This window comes from Erigeron canadensis, chromosome 5 (assembly GCF_010389155.1).
Source record: "Erigeron canadensis isolate Cc75 chromosome 5, C_canadensis_v1, whole genome shotgun sequence".
Lineage (NCBI taxonomy): Eukaryota > Viridiplantae > Streptophyta > Magnoliopsida > Asterales > Asteraceae > Erigeron > Erigeron canadensis.
In genome coordinates, this window is record NC_057765.1 from 27,437,970 (window position 1) to 27,461,484 (window position 23,515).

At 35.2% G+C, this 23,515-nt stretch overlaps 1 pseudogene; it reads left to right on the plus strand.

Moving 5' to 3' along the window:
• Window positions 1-12,360: 12,360 nt before the first annotated feature.
• Window positions 12,361-17,430, plus strand: LOC122601477 (annotated as a pseudogene).
• The last annotated feature ends 6,085 nt before the right edge of the window (window positions 17,431-23,515 follow it).

Sequence of the window (23,515 nt, forward strand, 5' to 3'; positions counted from 1 at the left end):
CAAATTAAGTTATTACATAAAATAAAATAAAGTTCTTAATTAATAACAACATAGTAACTTAAGTTCTTAAAAATCACATATTACAACATTATTTAAAAAAAAGAAACAAGCTACTCATCGTCGGAACTAACGTACTCGCTAAGATCCGGGAGGACCTCGTTATCGGGATCAAAGTCATGTGCTTGGGTCGACGAAAGATGATCAATCAAGTCCGCCGTAAGCATGTTGTGTGTTTCTCGGTTTTTAATAGCATGACGGTTTTTAATTCGTTGTTTGAGTGAAGTCATTTTTCCCAATAACCCGGTACTAGAGAAGGTTCATATATATAATGTGTGTATGTATATATGTTGTATGATGTTGTGTTATATATATATATATATATATATATATATATATAATGTGTGTATATATAGAGAGAAAGGAAGAAAAAAAAATGTTGGTAAAAGTTTACGTTGGAGTGGGTACCCAAAATAGCCGTTGGCACATCTCCATAGACAATTGCCTCCCGTCCAAAATCGGCCAGCCTCCTATTTGTTCCTTCGAGAACGCCGCGTGGAGCGGCGTGGACGGCGTCTCGCCGGTGTTCTCGAGCGCTTTTTGGGAAGGGAACGCCTTGTTCCTATCAGTCTTATATGTCTCACATCCTGCATAATGGGTTTGTTGACCAAAAACTGAGCCCGACCCAATCTATAGCCAGTTATTGGTCAAACTTAGAGTGGGTATTGACCATGTTTGACCAGTTTTCTTTGACCAAAAACTGAGCCCGACCCAATCTCAACCCGGTTGCAACTCGATAAAAAAATGAAAACCCAAACCGGTTAGTAACAGTCGGGTTGGGTCAAACCCGGTTGTTGACCAATTTTAGGTCCATGTTTTTTTTTTGGTTCGGGTTTAACCGGTTTTTTGTACACCTCTAGGTCCACTCCTAACCTGAAATTTATATATTTATTAATTTATAATTAACATCGATCCGTTTGTGCGAGTCCCAAAAAGATGATTAACCCGACTGGCAAGCAATTCTGAACTGGTCATATCCAGGTCAGAATTGCTATATAAATAATATATATAATAATTCTAGATATGACCAGTTCAGAATGCGATCCACATGTGGATATTAACAACAAAGTAAATAACTGAATGTAAGTGCGAGAAACTTAGAGTGCAGAAACTATATAAATAATATATATAAGTCAAGTATGTAGCATTGAGTCACGATGTACTTTTCAATGTATTTTATTCATTGATATAAACAAAATACAAAGGTTGTTGCGGAACAAAGATAATCACAAGTGTTAAAATATTTAAACATACTTGTATCTAAATAACTTGGAAATACTCATAAGACAGGATAGAAGAGTTATGTATGGACATGTGTCATGTTTCTTGAGCGACATGTGTTATGTCTAATCATTTACTATCAAAATAAATAATCTTTTTTATAAAATACTATAAATTGGCATTAGTTATGTTATGTTGTGGGAATATTTTATGAAATTTTGTTTTTCGATTCTTTTGTTGACAATCATGGCTATTTAAGTTGGCTTTTCAATTAAAATTTTCTTTGGGCTTTTTTGTTTGGAGCCTTGCTGAAACTCTATTATTAAGTACCTTATTTATCTTGCTTTTACATGCATTTATGATGCGAAGCTTAAATTTGATTTTTACATACACGGATACACATATATAACAAATAAGATACTAATGTTTGATGTTAATGGGTTAGTGATCTATTGGTAAGATCTTAGACTTTAATTTGGAGAAACCCAACAGGGTTCGAATCTCAATTTCCACATTTGTAGGAGTGGATTACTAGGGTGGGTTTTCGAGAATTTTGGGTTTCATCCCAGACATGCATGATCCGAACTTCGTATACTGCCCAATTGTATGTCATTGTAGTGCTTCGAATGTTAACTATTATCTAATAGCTCGTTGTTAAAAAAATACAAATGTTTTATGATATCGTATATTGATAAATTATATATAAAATGTGTTGAATAACAATAATGTTGTTTTGCTTACATATAATTAAATGAGTTTAAGTATACATATTAAAAAGGAATTGACATGGTGTAGATAAAAAAAAGCGAAAGATTTTGTTAATCAATTCTCTATATATCTAATCTTCATATGTAATAAATATAGGGGCTTCAAGTTTGAGTTTGATGCATATATCACTATGAAGATAGTTAAAGATTTAAGAGATTAGGGTCCCCTCATTACGCTTTCTTTTTTTAGTTTTAAAAACTTGTAATTATACTTACTTGTATATTAATAGCTTTTTTTGTATCTAAAAGTTTCCATGAAACAAAAAAATTCATAATAACTATTAAAGTATTTAAGTTCATATATGGAAGCTAAATATTAAGGTGAGAAAATATCGAACCAAAGACCATGAAAATTGAATAATTCGAACCGAAAAATCAAAAAGCGAAAAAACCAATAATTTTTGTTTTAATTTTCTTGAAATCGAAAGTTATGATTCAATTTTGGATTCATATAAAAAATCGAACCAATCAAACTGAAGCAAAAATATATATTGTTTGCTTTATCTTAAAATTGTACCATTTTATAATGTAACAAATATAAATAAAAGATGAAATAAAATGATGATTTTGTTATTTTTTATGATTTTTTATCTTTTGATTATTCAAGACACCATATACATATAAGAATAATCTTTTATTTAAATATCATAAGATATTAACGATTTAAAATTAAATTCTTATAAAAGTTAACTATGACCAATATTTATTACGTTTTATCATAAAAAGATATATAAAGTCATAATTTTTGAAATTAAAAACAAAAGTAAAAAAAAATGATTTTAAAAATGATAATATAAGGTTTAGGAATTATTTTTTATAACTATATCATTAAACTAATTACTTTTTTAATTATAAAATATAAAAAATTACTTTCCATAATTAATGATCATATTCGAATTTGTTAAATTAAAATTAAATCAAAAAATGTAATAAAAGGTATTTGACATTAGCAATTTGATGTAATAGTTCTAATTGATAGTTGAGTTTTATCCAAGGGTCAAAACTTTCTCATTTTTGAATTAAGATTTCTCTTTTATTATATTTATTAGAGATGATTTTTTTCATGGATCATATTGTGCAGTAAAAATGACTACTTGATGATACGTTAATTAATGTCAGTTAAATTTTTAAATGGACGATGATTATTGAAAGTTTGTTTAAAAGAACGGAAAATTTTGAAAGTTGTTACATACTTACGTACAACAAATTGAACAATATAGTTCATAATAATAAGAGTAAATAATCACATAAACCGTCCCCAATTTATCATATCCATCCTTTGTTAGAAATATTTGCATAAACTATCCTGTAGGCGTAAATTAATTACATCCATCACACGACTCTTAAACCCAACCTGTGGTGGATCCCGGATGACAAAGTAAACCATCCTCATCTAATGTATTCAATACTATATATAATTTTAATAAATGTATTAAATATTATTTTTTAATAACTCAATATAATAAATAATCATCAATCAAACAATATTTATAATCATCTCATATATAATACGAATATCAAAACTAGGTATTTTTTACAATTCACAATTTTACAATAACATGTCAGGGGAAATATAGTCGCGACATCATAAAAGAGCTACTCGGTGACGGAATATTCGCAGTAGATGGGACTAGTTGGTGATGACGTACCATGTCTGGAACCCATTTAGTCATTATAACCACAGGATAATATGATTAGGCTACGGAACTATCCGCATAATAATATGATTAGGCTGCAGATTCATAAAGGAATCTAGAACAGTACACAAATGACGATAGTCTGAACACCCTATCAGACTAGTTGTCTCGTTCCTCAAAGTCAACTTTCGTACATGGGTAAACGACACACCGAATAACGGTTTCTTACTATCTGAGGTCACCCGTCAGGAGCCTCTTAAATATCTGATGTCACATTTTCGGGGACCAGAACTAGCTCCCCACGAGTCCCTATAAATACATGCCTTTGATCTCAACTCAAAGACATGACAAAATCACCATAAAACACACATAATACACTTGGTGGCGTGAAGCTAACTTGTTACTTCATACCTATTGGGAATCGCCAGCAAGTCACCATCCTCACTAATATTCCACTCTTTTTACAAGATCTCCTTAAACTAATTCAAGGGTAACTTTATACTTGAAAAAGTGGCGCCATCTGCACTCTAAAACATCTAGATCTTGCGAGAATACATCCCAAAATGGCGGAGGCCGGTCCTCCTCCAGGTTTCGAAACACCTCCGACTCAAACAAATACACCTCCGACACAAATAAACATACCCCCGACTCAAACAGGTACACCTTCGGTCCAAGCAAATGCACCAACGACCCATACAACCCACCAAGTTGAGGCAATTGAAGATCTGTTGCGGTAACACTTACGGTAGCTAAACATGGAAAGTGTCCGAACCCGCTTAAATTAAATTACAATCCAATATATCACGGTTTCACACAACCTACACCCATACCGCAAGTTTATAGCCAGCATACACCTGCCCAGTCGCAGCAACATTTCGTAACCCCACAAAACAACCAAACCGGAGGCTCCGGAATAACAAACCAATTCTATACACCCCAATACGGTGCATACTTTACAACAAACAACCAGCCGCATGGGCAAAGCCAATATACCCAACAACAATTTCAACCACAATTCCAGCAACAATCCCGACCGCAACAACACCCTCAAATGTACAACCACTTCCAGCAGCCCTACTTCCAACAGTCGGGCGGGAACATGTCACAAGGAGGTTCCGGGATCCCTAGTGCACAAGACATGATAGTACAGACGGAGCCCGGACCCTTTGTACCATGGATCGAAGATTACCCGCTACCAGAAGGCGGGCTACCAAAAGGGATGTCTATGTATGACGGCAAAGAAGACCCTGACAATCATCTGAAACACTTCAATGGAATGATAAGGATGCAGAAATGGATAGTACCGGTTGCTTGCCACATGTTCGCCATGACTCTCAAGGATGCGGCAAGAGTGTGGCTAGAAAGCCTACCAACAGGAAGTGTAGTAAGTTTTGACGATTTAAAAACCAAGTTCCGGTCGTACTTTGAGCAACAGAGGAAGTACAAGAAGATGCATCTGGAGGCCCACAACATCAAAAGAAGGGAAAATGAAAGCGTCAGACAATTCATGACAAGATACACCGATGAAACAACATTAATGAAGGGGCTCAATGAAAATCAAAAAATATCAGGCTTTGTACATGGGCTGCGTATCCAGCCTCTAATAGAATTTTTGTCAAGGGACCTTCCGGAAGAGTACACCACTCTCATGGACAAGACCCACATATGGTTGGTAGGAAACGAGACAGCTGGAGGAGTAGGAGGACCAGTATATAGCTCCGGAGGGAAGGATGTTGATAGAGGACACATAAATAGAAATTTTCGTGTGGAAAGAAATCGCTTCGTACCTTTCCAAAGAACACAAGGTTCCCCCTCTAATTATCATGGTACAATCCATCATACCTTGCGGCCGCCGCGAGACATCTTAGCCACTGAAAAAGGTCCGGCAAAAAGTCCCGGAAAATACAAAGGCCCAGACATGGCCAAATTCTGTGACTATCACAACCGCCCGGGACATGATACAAATGACTACAGGGTGCTCAAACACAAAGTAAAGGAAGCTATGAAGTCCGGAAAATATTCATCCTTAGTCAAAGGCATGAAAGAAACAAACTCAAGACATAATGATGAACGACAGTTGACACGAGAAAGGGCGGAACCGAAAGTAGAACCGCTAGAAGATCTGATTATGGCAATTGAAACATGTGAGAAAAAGAAAGAAGTCCTGATGGATGAACCTTGGAAGAATGTAACAATCAGTTTCCCGCCAATAAAAGAAGTGGAAGCCTCCGACGACCCGATTCTGATTAGTGCAGTAATCGGAAATCACCCCGTCCAGAGGATCTATCTAGATACAGGTAGCGGTTGTGAAGTTATGTATGAACATTGTTTCTTAAAGCTGGAGGCGGCACTAAGAAGAACCATAAGGGACATCACTAGTCCGCTGATAGGTTTCTCCATGGAAAGATCATGGTCTCTAGGAGAAATCACACTGTGGGAAAGAATAAGTGAGATGCCAAGGATTCGGACAGAGCAACTGACATTCATAATAGTAAGAGCCGTATCCCCTTACAACATCATTCTGGGAAGAACAGCCATGCGCAAGTTTGGAATGGTACCATCCCCAAGGCATGCAATAGTCAAATTCCCAACCCCTTACGGAGTTGGTTGCATCAAAAGTGACCCAAGACAAGAACGTGTATGCGCGCAAGTCAGTATACCAAAGGAAGAACAAAATCTGGAAGAGAAAAAGGCTGCGGAACCATTGACTGAAAAAATCTTCATCAATGAAGAATATCTGGAGCAGCATGTGTTAATAGGAAGGCAGTTACCGGAAGAATGGAAAGAAAAGCTGAAAGCGCTCTTGCGAAAGAACAAAGATGTTTTCTCTTGGACACCTGCGGACATGACAGGTGTCCCTAGACAGTTGAAAATTAATGGTGAAGTTTTGGACATGCAACATCGTCTGAACATGAGGCCGCAAGCTATTCCGAATAAGCAAAAGAGAAGAAGTTTGGCTCTGGATAGGAGCAAAGCATCGAAAGAACAAGTTGATGATTTAATCCATGGAGGGATTTTGCGAGAGGTGAAATACCAAAGCTGGATAGCAAATCCGGTGATGGTTAAAAAGCATGATGGTGGATGGAGAATGTGCGTAGACTTTACAGACATTAATAAGGTGTGCCCAAAGGATTGTTATCCCCTTCCGGAGATAGACTGGAAGGTTGAGTCATTAGTCGGCTTTCGTCTGAAATGTTTTCTCGATGCCTACAAAGGCTACCATCAAATACAAATGCACCCAGATGACGAAGACAAAACGGCCTTTTATACCGCAGAAGGAATTTTTTGTTACAAAAAAATGCCCTTTGGTTTGAAAAATGCAGGAGCCACTTATCAGAAAATAGTTGATAGAGCTTTCGGAAACCAAATAGGTCGGAATCTAGAGGCCTATGTAGATGATATGGTAATTAAGAGCATGGAGGAGGAAGAGATGCTAAAAGACATAGAAGAAACTGAATCCTAAGAAATGTTCGTTTGGGGTAGAAGAAGGCAATTTTTTGGGCCATGCAGTCACAAAGGAAGGTTTCGGAGCAGACCCGGGAAAGATCATGGACATTCAAAACATGAAGCCCCTGCAAACTTTAAAAGATGTGCAAAGTCTTAATGGGAAGCTTGCGGCATTACATCGTTTTCTATCCAAATCTGCAGATAGATCGCTACCATTTTTCAAGACCCTTAAAGATTGCCTAGAGAAAAAGCAGTTCAGGTGGACAGAAGAGGCACAAAAAGCTTTTGTGGAACTAAAGGAATACTTATGCTCACTTCCGATGGTCACAGCGCCAAAAGCTGGAGAGACGTTGCAAATGTATCTAGCGACCTCAAACGAAGCAATCAGCGCGGTACTAGTGGCTAACAGGAGTGAAGGCCAAAAGCCGATATACTTTGTAAGTAGAGTTTTGCAAGGCCCATAAACAAGATACCCAGAGATTGAAAAATTGGCATTAGCACTTATCCACGCAGCCCGAAGGCTGCGGCGATACTTTCAGGCACACCCAATAGAAGTGCTAACGGACAAACCCATAAAGCAAGTCCTAATGAAACTCGAAGTATCAGGAAGGTTGGCAAAATGGGCAATCGAATTAAGGGAGCACGAGGTAGAATTCAAACCAAGGAATTCGGTAAAGGGCCAAATCCTTGCGGATTTTCTGGCAGAAACCCCCCATAAGGAATGTAATGGAAAGCGTAAAACTCCGTCAAAATCCATGATAAAAGGTCCCGGAACAGAAAGAGAACGTTAGGAAACCTGGAAATTATTCACAGACGGAGCCTCGAGTGCTGACGGTTCCGGAGCTGGCCTGATTCTAACAAACCCAGACGGACAAGAGTTTACGTATGCTCTCCGTTTCAAATTCAAGGCTTCCAATAATGTAGCTGAATATGAAGCATTGCTAGCAGGGCTAAGGATTGCCAAAGAAATGAAGGTTAAACACCTTCACGCTTGTGTTGACTCTCAGATCGTAGCCTTCCAAGTCGATGGAACTTATGAAGCCAAAGAACGAATCATGAAGAAATACTTAGCAAAAGCTCAACAGTTGTTACAATGTTTCGAAAGCTTCCGAATCCAGAACATACGCCGGAACCGTAATAAAATCGCTGATGAACTAAGTAAGCTAGCCTCCACTTCATTCGCATACCTTACAAAAGAAGTTCTGGTAGAAACATTGGCAAAAAGTTCGATAGAAGCAGAAATAGAAACCGTAGCCGTTGAAGAGGAGGGAGATACATGGATGACTCCCATTGTAGAATACTTAACGAGTGGGATACTTCCGGAAAACAAAGATGAAGCTACAAAGGTAAGAATCAAAGCACCCCAATATGTACTTAAAGAGGAAGGTTTATACCGGAAATCATACCTGGGCCCATTACTGAAATGCATCGGCCCAAGGCAGGCTACGGAAGTTATCAGGGAGATACATTACGGGGCTTGTGGCTTACACTCCGGAGCCAGGATGGTGGTGGCCAAGATAATTATAATGGGTTATTATTGGCCTTCCATGCACAGAGATACACTAGCAGAAATCCAAAAATGTGATTCATGTCAAATACATGTCGCAACCCCAAAAGCACCCAAAAGTGAACTCATCCCAGTAACATCAGCATGGCCTTTTTCGAAGTGGGGAATTGATATCGTAGGGCCTTTTCCACCAGCTCCAGGAAAAGTCAAGTTCTTGGTAGTAGCAGTTGATTATTTCACAAAATGGGTGGAAGCAAAACCCCTAGCCACCATCTCAGGAAAAAACATGGAAAAGTTTGTATGGGAACAAATTGTAACAAGGTTTGGAATCCCTAAAACCATAGTTAGTGACAATGGCAAACAATTCTGCCAAGGAATTTTTCAAACTTTTTGCAGGAACCTAGAGATCCAACAATGCTTCACATCCGTAGCTCATCCGCAGGCTAATGGCCAAGTGGAAGTGACTAACAAACAAATTGTACAAGGGATCAAATCAAGACTAGGAAAAAGCCAAAATGGCTGGGTGGACGAACTTCACCAAGTTTTATGGGCCAATAGAACTACACCCCAAACGAGCAATGGGGTGACACCCTTCAGCTTAGTTTATGGGTCAGAAGCCATGATTCTCCCAGAAGTTAGCGTTCCTACGGCACGAAGATACAACACGGAGGAAGATAATGAGAAGCAACTCCGGAAAAATCTCGACTTGTTGGAAGAAAGAAGGGAGATAGCGTTGATAAAGGAAGCAGCCTACAAGAAGATGATCAAGAAATATTACGATGGCAGAGTGCAAAAGAAACCTTCTTACCGGGAGACTATGTATTTAGAAATAATGACGCTAGCAAGGCAGAAAAGCAAGGGAAATTGGGACCTCAATGGGAAGGACCCTACACAGTAATCGAAGCCTGCGGCAATGGAGCCTATAAGCTAGCCACCGTGCAAGGAAGAGATCTCCCCAGAACTTGGAATGGCTCCCAGCTCAAAAGATGTTACATTTGATAACCAACAAAATTAAGTGTTATTTTGTTTAAGGCATGAAAGCCAGTAACTGAGCAAGCAAGCAGCATTTACAAGCACATGTAAAAAGCATTGCTAATGAAAAGCCAAAACCACACAAGGCTGATTTCAATCAAGTATGTCAAATTTAAATAGTTATGCCTGACATTCCTCATCGTAAGCAGAGATGTGTAGGCTCGCAACCTTACGTCAGAAAATTACCATAACCCCACAAAATGCGAACGAGAACCAAGTTTCTTTAAAGCATCGCACAATCACACCCAACACGCTCCGGCTAATGGGTTTCTTGAAGCAAACAAGCCCAAGGGATTTCCTTGGAACCCTTGAAGGCAAATTATACAAGTCTAAAAAACTTAAAGGCATAAAAAATAAAAACTAAAATCTGCAGCTTCTACGACCGCAGTAGCATTCATTAAGCTGCGGTCAATCACAACATATTTTGAATATTGAAAAGGCATAAAGAGAAACATTGTCATAGCCAACAAAGGCCTTACACACACGCAAGAAAGAAATTAATGCATATATTATTCATACAGATAGAAGTTAATGCGAAGGCAAATCAAGCAATGGAACTTGAAGGGTTGCTAGAAGCCGCAGCTTTCTCAGAATCAGAGTCCGGTTCAACTTTGAGTAGTTCCGAGGGCGAAAGATCTGCACTGGCCGCAAGTTTAGAAAGATAAGGCCATTGCTTGCTCTGGAACCCCTCACCTGCTTCCTTCAACGTGGTAAAAGCCTGCGGGTTGTAGCCCGGAACCTTAGTAACATCGAATCCCAAATTTTTCTTTTTCAGCTTCTCCAATATTTTGTGACTTCCATAAGCGACAGACAACCCTTGGACCTTTCCCATCTCCCGGTTATACTCCGCAGAATGATGAAGTTTGCAAACAATCGCGGGAAGAACACCAATAAGCTCTTTCTTCTCTTCCCTAACTTCTGCAACCTTTCGCTCTAAAGCCTCCTCCCTCTCCTTTGCTCTCGCTAACTCAACATCAAACTGGGTTTGCAAGCTTGTTTTTTCTAACTCTAAATTTTGGAACTTTTCTCGAAGAGATATCAACTCTTGCTCCATTACATCTTTCTGTTGTTTCTCAACAATCACCGCAGCCTCCAAACGTTGCACCTTGGCATCCACAACCTGTGGATTGGAAGCATTCTCTAAACCCATGACTTTACGCCGCAACAAAACATTGTGACGATGGTATCGCCCCTTTTCTGCATCAAGAACCTCAATCCTCCTCCTGAAATCGCGTTGGATAAACGAAACAATATTAATATAAATAAAAAGAAGTGAGGAAATTAGCAAATTGGACCCATAATGTAATAAAAAATAATAAACCAACTAACCGCAAGAGAAACGGAGTCAATAGCATGACGAGCTAAGAAATCATAAAAGTGTCGATGACTCATCAAAGCTGTAGCCCGGAGGCGTGCAGGAATCATCGCATGCTCAGTATACTCCGCCCTCTCATCCTCCAACTCCAATGAACTGTTATAAGGAATACCCGGAAAAGTAATTGTAAAAGGCTCATCACTGTCCGGGACCATGGGAATGCGAGGATCGGGAGGACCATCACTTTGGGAAGAAGTAATGTTGCGAGAGCCAGCTTCACTTTGGCCATCAGAATCCGAAGCCTCATGCTCTCTGTCAGGAATCCCAAGCTTCCAGCACCATGAGCGGGCGCCGCAGCCTGAAAATCATCTTCTTCTTCCTCTTCAATTTTATACGTGCCCCTGACAGGTTCTTGAATTCTAAGACCCCTGGACTTCTTGGACCTTTTAGATGGTTGAACATTTGAATCTTCCGCACTCGTTTTCTTCCTCTTCAAAGCCTTTTTCTTTTTCGCAACAGACACCTGTTCAACTCCTTCACTCTCCCCTCCATCATCTTTTTTCTTTTTATTCCTCTTTAAACTTTCTTTATGAGCAGCCAACACTTCATATTTAATAGCTGCGGCCTGAGGATTATCGGGTATCACAACAATCTCCAGATCCATGTCAACACGCGCAACCTCATCAACCGTTTGTCCCTCGGGAACATCTGGTTGAATGTCAAAAGATCTCTCCTCCACCTCATCCGCCTCCATATATTGAAAGAAGCTCATAACTAAAAAACAAAACAAACAACAATATAAAAACACAGTAAGGAAACACTTGGGGAAAGACGACAACATAAATAATAACTAAAAACAAGTAAAGACAAAATATATGAAAAGTCAAGAAAGAGGGTCCGGAGAATCCGTACCCCTCCCATCTTGACCAACGATCCTAGGCTGGGCCGGATGAAATGCCCACAAAGGACTTAATTTGGCTAAGTATAGAATAGCCTCCGGAAGGGTACGACACCGAGTAGGTGGCCCATACATTAAACGAACATGCTCCGGATTCACGCCTACTATAGCATCTGAGTCAGCCAAAGAGCCGCGAGCTTCACCCTTCATATTCAGAATGATTCAATATTTGTCAGGAATAATCTTATCATTCATGTAAAAAAAACCCTAGATTTCCAACCCTTCACTGAATCTTTAACATCATACAAACATTCCAGAAGCTTCGACCCCGGACGCCTTTCAAATGTGTACCAATCGCCTGCGGCACCTAGCCTAAAAAACTTGCGAAACAAACCTACGGTGGGTTCAATGCTGCGAGCCCGACAAGCAACTTCAAAAGTAGCCACACGCATGGCTCCGAAAGGAGTGATTTGAGAAACATGACACTTGAAGTGTTTCAATACTTCCAAAAAGAAAACGGTGAAAGGTAGGCGTACGTTTGCTATTTCGAACATACCGAAATACATACCTATTTTACCTTCCGACACACCTTTTATGGTTTCGGAAGGGGAAGGAATGGTATATCCGTAGCCAGAAGGGAACCTATAGGTAGAAAGTAGCGAACCTAAACTTTCTCTACTCTCAGTGCAAAAATGAATATGCAAATCCTTTTTATTACCCATGTTAAAGAGAGGAAAAATATAAGTGATGTAACTAACCTGCGAGATAGAGAAGAGTGCTACGGACGAAAAAGAGAGGCTGCGGACCAAACGATTGAGAGAAAAATAGAGTTTGAAGAATAAGTAATGATAAAATGAAAGGAAAAATCGCCCTATTTATAGGGATAGGAAAATGACGAAAATGTGAAATGGCGCTTGACCACGACACGTGGCAATGGAAATAACCCAACAACGCCATCAAGAGCACAACTCTCAAGACAACCGTTCCTTTCCCCCATAGGCCCTTCGAAATTTAAATAAAAAAAGGGGGGGAAGGGAAAGGATGGAATAGAAACATGATTATAAAACAACAAAAGCCTCCGAAAAAATCATGGAAGCCTTCGAAAAGTATATTTTATAGCGCTACAACAACAGGATTAGTAAACCTAGCATCTTAGTAAACACAACGCTAGGCTGGGGGGCTTGATGACGTGCCATGTCCGACACCCATTTAGTCATTATAACTGCAGGATAATATGATTAGGTTACGGAACTATCCGCATAATAATATGATTAGGCTGCGGATTCATAAAGGAATCTAGAACAGTACACAAATGACAATAGTCTGAACACCCTATCAGACTAGTTGTCTCGTTCCTCAAAGTCAACTTTCGTACACGGGTAAACGACACACCGAATAACGGTCTCTTACCATCTGAGGTCACCCGTCAGGAGCTTCTTACATATCTGATGTCACATTTTCGGGGACCAGAACTAGCTCCCCACGAGTCCCTATAAATACATGCCTTTGATCTCGACTCAAAGACATGACAAAATCACCACAAAACACACACAATACACTTGGTGGCGTGAAGCTAACTTGTTACTTCATATCTATTGGGAATCGCCAGCAAGTCACCATCCTCACTAATATTCTCCTTTTTTTACAAGATCTCCTTAAACTAATTCAAAGGTAACTTTATACTTGAACAGTTGGCAACAACAAAGGAAGATATCAAGCCAAGAATTTTCTACAAAAATTTTGAGAGATTTTAGTAGTGCCACATTCAAAGAGAGTGCAATAAAACTTGGGAACATACTTGCTGAGGCTGGAAAAAGCAACCAAACAATCGATATAAATGTAAGACGTACTTTTCATTTATATACTGATTGAACAAATGCATACATACTCAAAGGATGAGTTTCGGTAAGCTTATGTGTACTATATTTATACTGATCATGTACTCATGCATGACCAAATCATACTAGATTTTCATCAACATCTCTTTGTAAAATAACGGATAGCACTTCATCTATTAACCGAGTAATATTTTATTTTGAAGTTCATATACATTAGATGAGTTCCGATTCCTTGCATTTTAATATAACTACATGTTAAGATATGAAATATACTCGTATATATATATATATACTAGTCTTAATATCCGTATTATATGATGTACGGTAGTTATATAGATTGTATCATAAAAAAATTCAAATACATGATTCATGAGTATGAAATAAATTGTGGTTAAAGTAAACCGATGATTGAATCCAAGTTATCAAATAAAATACTAAATTCTATCTATATAAAAAATATATACATGTAATATTTAAAAAATGATTCATGTACGTATATATATATAAAAAAATAGCACCCCCTATATGATCCACAAGATCTAAATTTGGTAAAAATATTCGGCAATTACGAATTTTTGGTGACCATCTTAATATAAAAATATTTGCTGTCACTATTTTGGACATAAAAAACTCAAAAATCAAACTTATAGGATGTATTATTTATTTATTTTTATAGGATTACCATATTAAAAAGTCAATTAATTTGCCGATTATATAATGTAAAATTCATGAATATCCTTGCTTGATAATATTTGCTTAAAACATATGATGTGTATATAGTTTTTGGCATAACCTATTCAAAGACCCACAAGTTATAGTCAAACAATTAATATATAGATAAGCAATCTACTTAAAAATCGAAGGCAAAACTTTCATGGTTTTACAAACCGTGAACTTAGTGGTAGTTGAAGCGGGCAGCCATTTGGGCGTCACCCATTAGTAATGGTATGTTATACAGTAATATAATCTTTTAATATGGTTTCTAATTTAATACTTATGAATATTTTTGCGAATTAAGTTTGTGATAGTACATTAATTTTTAAATTACCGCACATCGTGCGGGTCAAAAACCTAGTGTGTATATATATATATAGAAAAGTGAGTATGGAGTTGTTATAATGCACCCAACTTGGGTGAAAAATCTCTCACATACTAATATTTTAATATTTTGAATAAATGTTTGGCCTCCCATGATTTTTATAGTTTAAAAAAAGGTATGTGAGGATTTTTCACTCAAATTAGATGGCTAACAACCTCCTTCTCCATATATATATGTGTGTATGTCAGAATTAAGAATACATGCATACACAACATCTGGTGTGAAGTTTCACATTCATCGTCAACTAATTAATTAACGAACCACTGATTTATGAAATTAACTTGTGTAGTCGAAGAAAGAAGACATCCTATCGAGGTTTATAGAGATCAATAATATTGATAGAGATCAAAAGTACTTACGAGATATAATATATACTTAACTTTGTACTTGCTGGTAATTAAAGATCCTATCGCGATTACTATGTCTTGGTTCATATACATGCTTTGCAAACATCCTGAAATTCAAGAAAAGGTTGCAAAAGAAATCAAAGAAGCTATTGACATCAAAGAAAAGATTACAAGTGTTGTCGATTTTGCGGCTACGAGGATAAACTCAATAAGATGCAATCCCTTCAAGCATGTTTGTCAAAAACTATTAGACTCTATCAGGCATTACCAGTGGTACTATTCCTGTTAACACTTACTTAAAAAGGGTGATCATATTCGTACCATAATTTTTTATTAATCGATCACGAACATGTTTTACAGACTCGTACAATATGTTTTAATAATTATATTGTGTGGTAAATGTATCAACTTTTGTGGTACGAATGTCAATTCTTTAATTAAATGATCATATTTTGATGCTCTAACTATACGTATGGTTAGATATTGTACGTATCTAGAATTGAGCAACAATATGTTAATAAGATGCTATATATATGTACAAAAAAATACATGTAGGATCCAAAAATATGTTTTGCGGACGATGTTCTACCAGATGGTTGTAACGTGAAGAAAGGAGATTTGGTTTCCATATGCAATGGGAAGAATGAAGTTTATTTGGGGTGAGGATGCACTTGTCGACTTTAAACCAACAAGATGGCTAGATGACAATGGTCGCTTTCATTCGGAAAGTCCTTTTAAATTTACAGCTTTTCAGGTTAGTATATAATTACCATTAACTTTTTAGCTATATAAAAGTTTTGATTCACGTAATCTTGAAATTAATGTTGTATAAACACCTTAATTAATAAGCGTAATCGTTGAATGGATTAAAAGTTATGGTCATGTCATGTATCACCTTAAAATTAGTATCGTCGATGTATAAAATTTATTTATAGATGCTAAATTTTAGAAGGATGACTATTCACTCAGGTTTTCCATAATTGCATATTTGCATGTCTAGCCAAAACATGCACTTCTGTTAGATATTAATCATGTGTTTGCTTTTATCGCTTTATTGTCATTGGCATTTAAGTTTTCTTAGTTTAAAAAATCGTTTAAAAGAAATCCTTTTCAATTAGTTAACAAACACATTACAAAAATTAAAATAATTTACTAAAGTTTTTAATTCAATTCGCCGAACTCGTCGTTAATATTTCGGTCATTACTTGCTACTTACTCTAGCTAGGTAAGGTCACCTCATTCTTAGTATTTAGTGTATTTTTGTCCATTTTACTTTTATTCTTTGCATTGCATTTCATCTTCCACGTTCAATTCCCTTCATTGTTGAGGACCATAAATGTTTCACGGAACGCTTTTGGTCACTCCTCAATTGATGCCACTGCCGGTAATTGAACCCTGGAATTCACCGAAAGAGGTAATTGTTTTTATTAAATGAGCTAACCTCATATTATCTATATCTATATATCTATATCTATGTTTACATATAAAAGAAATAGCCTATTTTATTTATAAAAATGTTAAAAGTTGCTCTATGCGATAGGACTAAAACACCCCTTACTAAATCATTTTTTCACTAATTTAGTTATTTCTACTAATATACCTAAAATACTTTTAATGAATTAAATTACACCATCAGTCTCCTAACTTTTAAAATAAATACACTAACCATTATATTAATTAATTACATTTACATACATAACCTACATTGGTCATTGTCACCACCATCAGTTGTCGCCGCCACAAGTTATCACCGCATTACTGTCAACGATGCCGCATTTGCGTGGGTACCATGCTAGTTTGTATTTAGGTGTATTCTATGAGCAATAGCAATGTAATTTGTAACTAAAGCGTTGAATTATTTGTTTTTTTACGGTAATTATTGTCCTTTATGATTTGTTTTTTTGAAAAATAATAATGACAGCCCTAAAGGTTGTCATTAACAGCTTATTACATGCATAAAAAATAGTACTTTATATATATTAATAACCGTCCCTTGAATTTTCGCAAGACAAAGTACAAATTATAATGCATCAAATTAACTAATACTGAGATCCCTAAGGATTGTCATTCACGAACCTGTTTGGGTCGAGATTTTGCATATAGGCAACTGAGGATCTTCTCTTCTTTGTTGTTGGTTGCTTTGAGTTTAGCTTGAGTGATGAAAAAGATGTGTACACGTATAGAATGTCCATTAATATCCACGTCGTTCGTCCGTTACAAGTGCGTGTTTTCAATAAGTATGGATTTACCAATTCAGAAAATTAAGTATTATTTATATTGATGTTCAGCTTGCAAACTAGCGTAGCATATAGAATCTCTATCTCTATACGACAATTATTTTTTAAAAATATTTTTAAAAAAATTGTGATGTGGCAAGTCTACAATTTTTCTTAAAAGGTCTTTATTTTAATTATTATGTCATAAATATATTACAATATTTTTAATTAAAAATAGCTCACCAAATACTTATTTAAAGTTCCTAATCTTTTATTACAAACAAAGAATTTTTTTTAATAATTATTATGTTATTCATTTCATCATCTCCATATCGATTTATAATATATTAATAACAAAAATTACATGCATATTTTATAGTTTTATAATTTTAATTAAAACGTCCGGGTTGAACCCGGGTAAATTCGCTTTATGGTTATATCAAACTTATGGGTACTAAATAAATATGTAACCGTGTTACGTTGTGTGATTTTATTACTTTACTAATAATGATGACTACTTTTAATATACTGGATCGATAAAAGCATTTTTGCATATGTTGTCCTAATTGGCCATGCTCATGACATCTATTCCCTGTTACATTATTCGGATTTGAAGATGAAGTGGATGAATAACTACAAGATATAAATTTAATTGGTTGTAATCGCGCGAGATGAGCTTTTATCGAGTAATTTAAGCTCAGGCTATCAAGCTATCCCATGCTTTTAATTTAAGCCAACTTTGGCTTTTAGTTCGGCTCGAGTGGTTATTGAATTTTTCAAGCTTAAGTATACTATTGAGTTTTTTGAGCTTATTTATATTATCTACTACTTTGCTCTATGATTTATGTTAATATTTGACTTGGGTTTAAGAAGTTAAATTGAATTTTTGAAATGATGTTATAGAGTTATAGCATTGGTTTTTAATTAAGGTATGATTTTTTTTCCTAACGTTAGGTATTGATCGAGCTATTTGAGCTGAGTTTGAGTGTATACTAAAGCCAAACTCAAACCTACCGAATTTTTTCAAAGTGCATTTGAGCTCATTTCGGATGTAGTGTAGCACCTTAAATAAAACAACTTCTTTTCATTGTTTCTTTTGTTAAATTAAGCAATAATCTTATATGTTATTATCAACTTACTTAACAAATATGTCTTATTGGAATAAATTTTACCACGTCCCTTGGAAAATACAACAAACACATACTACTAACTATCATTTTATATTGTATCCAATACTCAATAGGCAAACCATTATCTAGATAATAACATCATCATATTTTAACAAGTCTTATATATATTTTATCTTGTTTTTTATTCAAAAGTATTGTTTTATATCGTATTCTAAAGAATTCTCTATCTATTAAGCAAGTCTCCTGATTATTTTTCCTAAATTTTGTGGCCTCTTATCTCTTTTGGTATAAAATTTATAGCCCATTTTATAGTACATTAACAAGCCCATAGTATAGCTTAAAGACCTAAGCCCATAAACTGTTTGATAACAACTACGAATTACTCATTAACAAGCCCATAACCATAGCATGCCCGAAGAGAAAATAAAAAATCTCTATATCAATTATATCACCAACGTCCACTGCTCGCCGACTTTGCAGCCTCCTTTTTCCAGACAGCGACAAACCTCCGGCCAGTGTCCACGGTTTATGATTTTATTTTATTTTTGTCAATTTCTTCTAATTAGTTTTTGCTTAAATCAATAAATCCCCAAATGTGTTGACTTCCTAGCAATTGTACTAATTTTGTCCTTAATTCGTAACTGTCCTAAATGTGTTGTTACTCCGTATTATTTTGACTTTTAAGTATTTTCATAAGTGTCTCTAGTTTTTGCTTGTTAAAATTATTATATAGTTTTAGGCAAGACAATAATTTAACCGATTATCCAAAACCTAAATTTATAGTGTTATTAGTGTTTGATCCGATCCGAACCAAAATGACGAGTTGGATATACCCAAAACATAACAATAAAAAAAAAAAGAAAAATTGATCCCGTAACCACCCAGCCCCACCAGCAATACCTAAAATCTTAATGTTCAACCAACATATTTTACTACTTACAACATAAGTACATAATACTTTCTATGTCAAACAAGTTCATATACATTCAAAATGTCTAGCTATTTAAGTTATTTTGGTTAATCATTTCAAAGTTCGTTCAGATACATAGATCACTCAAATGAATTGATAAAAATAGTGACTCGTTTACAACGTTTTGAACATATCTAAGAACTAAAATAGTTATACTTGAATAAAAATAAAAGTCCAAAATAAAAGTCGGCATTCCCACGTGGCCTTTGAAGTTTGAAGAATATCCCTTTTTCAATATCCCAATTTTATTCTCACCAATGAAATATCTTTCTTTTTTTCTTTGAAATATCTCTTTATAAATAGATTCCATTTCTCTATTCATCATTCCATAATTCACATTGAAGTTTATTTTTTAAAAATCAAAATATTTTACAAGAGAAAAAAAAATGTCTATAGTTGTAAATCTATGGGTGGGAGAGTTGACAAAGCTCACCGACAAGATTTGCTTGAAGAAAAAACATCAACAGTTGCCTAATGTTTTCCAAAAATCACAAAATGATCAAGCTAATGATGACGGTTTCATCGTAGACCAATCCGAATCCGGACTTGATCTTATGAAGACCGAAAAACCTCTTTCGTCGCAATCAGTAACCGAGAATGAATTGTCGGAAGAGACCGTGTTTTGGCTCATGGATCGTTTTGCGCCTTGCTAGCGTCTATTTTCTAGTGTACGATATAATAATTGTATATTTTGTATATTTCATGTAGACGTATGATGTTTTAAGTTATATGTAATGTATATATTTTTCCTCTCCTAATGGTTTTTTTTTTTTCCCAACATATTTCTGGAGGTACCAATTAATCATCAAGTAATATGCAAAACTTGCTCATTTAAATCTCATTTTGCTCATTATTTCTATAGCATTGATTGATATTGGGTGGTAATATTCATTCAATTTTAAAAGGACAAAAGATAGTTTTAAGTTTTTTTCTACGGTTGTAATTTATAGCGACGCTTGAATGGGTATTAACCGAACACGTGGCCCGGTAACAGATCGATGTTCGACTCGAGCTCGAACCAATTTATTAAATGAACTATTTTTGATTATTTTAGGCATTTCTTGTTTTCTAGAATAATTTCATTTTAAACCACCGACGAAGAGATTTTCCCAACACGTACATAGACTTTTATTTCCTATAAACGCATAATTTGCACACGTATCTGAACTTTGTATAAAATAGCATTTAACTTTTTAAGTCCTTGTTACGTTTGACTAGCTAGGTTTGTTTTTCATTAAATTAACTTTTTTGCTATAAATAAATATTTTTATATCTTAACAGCACCATTTTCTTTTCTAAATTTTCTAAATAAAATCCTTAAAACTTGTCAATAATTAATTCGGTGCATCTTTATTGTATTATCAATTTCCTTAAAGTATCACTTAATAATGTCACAACTATTAGTAAAAATCAACTCTCGTTGACTGTACAATATAATAGTAGCAAACTAGCCAGTAGCCCACATGGATATATGACGTGATCGTTTTTATCATTACATCCCCTTTTAAAGTTCGTGTTTATTTTAAAACAATAAGTCTATTTTATAACAATAAATGGATCCTTATCTGATTTTTTGTTTTTCGTTTTTTAAGATCTTTTTTTTAGCTTATGCTTTTAAATAAGATTACTATATATATTTTTATTTGTTTTTTTCTCACATATAATTCAAATTATTGTTATATTTTATATGGGTATTGGTATAATGATATGTACGTGATGATATAAATAAAAGTTAATATATATATATATATATATATACGGGTTATGCAAGTTATTGTTATGTTATGAACTTATGATTGTAAAGGGTTATTGGTAAAACTATTTGTGGTATATACACATTTACATCTTTATAAAGTCAATTATATTACAGTATTGTAATATTCAAAACAATAAAGCATCGACGTTATCTATAATCAGAGGCGATACCAAGAAAAAATTATAAAGGGAGCAAAATTAAAAATTTCGTGAAAAGTAAATGTAAAGAGGAGCAAAATATTAAAAACCTATAATAAAATTTTAAAAATTCATTAAAAATTTAAAAATAAGTGACAAAATTCAAATTTTGAGGAGGGGCATTTGCCCCCTTTGTCCCCCCTCTAGTACCAAAATACCATTCTTTTATAAAAACTAATTTAAACATCTTCATCTAATATACCTATAATACCCTTTATGAAATAATTTACAGTATAGATCCCTAACACTTAAAATAACTACAATACCACCTTTAACATCGATTACTTTTACATTCACCACCATTGTCGTCGCCCCCATCACTGTCCCGCTGCCGTCCTCACCACCGTCGCCACCTCCGTCATCACTACCCACACCGCGCCACCGCTGCATTGCACGGACTTACGTATCGTCATTTTATAGATCAAAAGAATGTTTATATCTTACTTTTAATATTTCTTTTACTTATAAATATATAAATTTATCAAATAATTTGATTTATGTATAATACTTTTCTGATAAAAACTCAAACAATCTAAAAAAAAACTTTATTTTCATAATAAAAATGTAACTGTATAGAAAAACCAACGTACGAGGCTTTCCTAGTGGTATACATCAACAATATGATGTGCACATCAATTATTATGGTGGTGTAAACAACTTTATTTTCAATATTGGCGTCGCGAATGGGCCACGTACTTTCTAAGAAACAAACAACTCAATCGCAAGGTGGTACCATTTGTTGGTCCTCTAAATATCTCTTTTCAAATCAAATAAATATCCTAATAACTATTCATACATTTTCTATAAGGTTTATTACCTATAGATCTAACTAATTATATGCTAAAATGTTTATGCTATGTAAAAATATTGTAAAATATCTATGTCATTTAATAAACTTTAAAATTCCGATTATTAAATATGTTGTACCTGAACAATCAAAAACTTACATGTGACAGCTTATATGTTATCACATATATCTTAATACATCTAATAACCAAAATTTAAAAGTTCATTATATTATATAGATATTTTATAAAAATTTTATATATCATAAACATTTTAGCATAATTAATTATATATATAGGTAATAATCCCTTTTCTGAATTGTCAATGACAAAAGGGCAAAAAGTGAATAATAAAAGCATGATTGATATAGTGAGAAGGGAGAAGTCCATTATTAATTCGATGTAGATATATAGCCGGCTCCACCTTATTGGAACTTTTTTGATGAAGTGTTTTTTTAGAGTATCAAACATTAGCTTAGCGAGGTCAATAATATAGTGAGAACTAGGTATGGAAATTTGGTGCTAAACTGCTAATCGATTTGAATTGTTTGTCTCGTGTATAGATGAACGCGTTTAAATTAAGAGGAGTGGAGAGTTAACTATACCTTTTAAATTTCCCGTATATCTTTTAATAATAAATGTTAACTAGAGGAAGGGTTATTTGAGAACTCCTAAAAAAAAAACCCAAGAACTCCTCTACACCCTTAGATCAAAGAAAATGGATGGACAAGATGAAAAATTAATAAAAAAAAACCCCTCTCAACACTAGAGGGGTATTTTCATCAGCTCATTTTTTTTTCTTTCTTACTTTAATAAAAAAAATTTATCTTACAAACCGTAAATCGTTAGACGAAAAGAAAAGTGTGGGTAGTCTAAGAATTTCGTCTTCTTTCATTAGAGATGCAATTCGATATACTTTTGACGACTTTTTAAATTTAGTTTTTTTTATTTATCACGTTCATCTTACACATGTGTAACTTGTACTTACCCATGGGCAAGTTGTACTTACCCCTAATACATCCCACTCCAGGGTGTAGGGTTTGAAGCGCGACTCCCTATCCTATTACTCATCTAAGGGCTATCACCCTTCGCGCTTCAAACCCTAAACCCTGGAGTGGGAACCCTCATCCTTTTTAGGTTTTTAGGGTTTAGCATTTAGGGTTTAGATTTTTCAGGGTTTTTAGAATGTAGCTTCCCTTCGGATTAGCAATTAAGCTTTAGGGTTTAGGGTTTGAAGTTGTAGGCTACAACTTCAAACCCTAAACCCCTAAAGCGTACCGTGTACCCGCTCTAGGG